Source organism: Microtus ochrogaster, chromosome 24, assembly GCF_000317375.1.
Source record: "Microtus ochrogaster isolate Prairie Vole_2 chromosome 24, MicOch1.0, whole genome shotgun sequence".
NCBI lineage: Eukaryota > Metazoa > Chordata > Mammalia > Rodentia > Cricetidae > Microtus > Microtus ochrogaster.
This window is the reverse complement of record NC_022024.1, coordinates 18,767,104-18,769,628: the sequence shown is the minus strand read 5'-3', so window position 1 is coordinate 18,769,628 and position 2,525 is coordinate 18,767,104.

Genomic DNA, 2,525 nt, shown 5'->3' with positions numbered 1-2,525 from the left:
AAGTGAAACCTATCTAACAATACCATGGATCGAACTGCTGTTTACCTGCTGCTTGGTCTTATTAAGTGCAAGACCTGTCATTAGTAACTTCTTTTTTTTTCTTTTGTATTTTAATTTGTTATATTTGCACGTACATTTGTTTTGATGTCTATTTTTGTTGAACAGATTCAATCAAAAGGTAATGGTTACAGAAGCCCTCTCCATTGTCAATAAAAAAAAAATAATGCTTCCAGTTTCCTGCTTAAGATTTGTTTTCTAGTAGCATAAAATTTAACAAGTTATTCGAATCACAAAGACAATCACTCAGTGATTTCCAATGCAGTTTTCTTCTAAATCAGATCTACCACTAGAGGGAGGTCTAAACCAGCTGATGGAAGTGTTCTGAATTTAAAAAGAAAATGTTGCTCAAGTAAAACCGGTGTTAAAGGAGCAAGAGCAGCTCGTGATAAGAATGAAGTCACCTAAATGAAATATAAGAGAAACTAAGATACTCGTACTCTAGAAAACATTATATTCATATTTATACACTAGTAGAGCAACCAAGTTTGCAGAGCTGTAGTGGAAGACTTGTAATAAGTAGCATATGAAGAAGAGAAAGATTATTTTGGCTGATATTTTTGGATGGTCCAGCTTAAGAATTGGCAGATCTCCATGCTTTGGGAAATCAAGTGGTGTGGGACGGCACTGCAGAAAGCATGTACTAGAGAAAACTGCTTGCCCCAAAGCCATGGATAATGGAGAATGTTGATGGGATTGGAGCCACAGTCCCCTTGGGAGAGGTCCACTTCAGTGACCTAAGCATTTCCCATCATCATCGCCCTGTCGGGCACTCGGCACAGAAGCTTTGGGGAATATTCCATAGTTAAGACTAGCAACCACTCACTCAGTCACCGAAATCAGTTTCTGCTTTTAAGAAAATACATTTAAAAAATTACTGGTGATATGTACTAAGTACTAACAATGTGATACAAAATGTACAACTACTTTCCTCAAGAAAATGCAAAATATGTTTTAATGTATGAGGATATTTAGTCAGATTTGAAAACCAGTTTCATGGATTGAGTTTAAATTTCTGGGTAGTTTGTTTTTTTTTATTTTTTATTTTTCCCGTATGGCCACCAACATTAGGAATTCAAATATTTTAGAATATCGATCAAGCCCATTCAAATACAATTTTATGTAAATAAACCTACCTTTTGACATGTAAAACAAGTTTCATTTAGATCTGTTGAATGTATTTTATGGGGAAAAATAAAATTGGCACACACTTCAGTTACTAAAAGTACTTTTATTTTTATTTGCAAATGTTTTACAAATTTAAAAATTTCATAAAATACAAGATCACACAGAACCAATTTAGGTAAATAGAAGTATGGTCACATTTGTTTAGATTGCATTATTGCTATCAAAGACACACCCAATTCAAAAAACTTCTGCTGAAATTTGGCAAAAAAAAAAGTATTATAGTGAGATTTAAAATAAGAAGTTATTTAATTTTCTCCCCAAATTGTAAACTGTCTGATGTGTATGTTATATATTTCATTTCTCCATTTCAGCCACAAAAATGTGACCACTGTCTCTGGACTGGAGTGGAGAAGTTCCTCACTGAAATATAAGAAACAGCTCCATCCAAAGTGTAATGCACTTGGCTTTTTTGTTTGCTTATTTGTTTTTTGTTCTTAGATTCTCACAACTGGAAAACAATGCAGGCCTGTATGCTGAGGTGGCCCTTCAGATCTGTTAAATAGTATCTACAAGTGATCTGAAGATAAAATTTTTCTTCAGTCCTTAGATTTGCCTGAGTTTGTCACTTGCAAACAAAAAAATGATGAATTCAGTTAAAATATCTGACTCAAGTGGGGGAAAATAATGAACTGTGTCATAATGCTAACATATTAAAAATAATAATGATTTTGAACCCTATAGTCTTGATAATGTTTAGAATTTACACATGCAATGGGAAACTCAAGGAACTGACCAGGTTCCAGTAATAATATGTATATCCAGTTGGCTTAACTCATGATACCAAAACAATTAAAGATAATAAAGATATTTTTTCAGATTTATCAATGAAGAAGGTGGCTTAATCAGTAAGCTTCCTTTGAGAAGTCACTAATCATCTATGTAGCAGTCCAAAGAGGCCTAAAAGGAGAGCTTTCATATAAAGTACACATTATTTTATGATAGTAAATTCTAATTTGTTGCTTTCCACCTGCATTTCGTGTATTTGAATGGTTGTGTTAGAACATTGGGCTCTTCATAATAATATTTCCCAGAAACCGAAGAATTGAGAAGTGATTCTGAAAACTCTGAATGATTCAATAATCACAGTATACTCTTTGGATTTAAATGTATGCTCTGATGAATAATACACGTAGAGCTCTAATCTAGTTAATTATTTCTTTCTACTCTAGTTAAATGGATATACTTCTATAACCTTATTAAAGGCTCATTTTTAATGTTTTTGAAAAGGCTCAGTCATTTTATAGAAGTGTAGATGGAAATAAATGTTAGAGCATAATTTG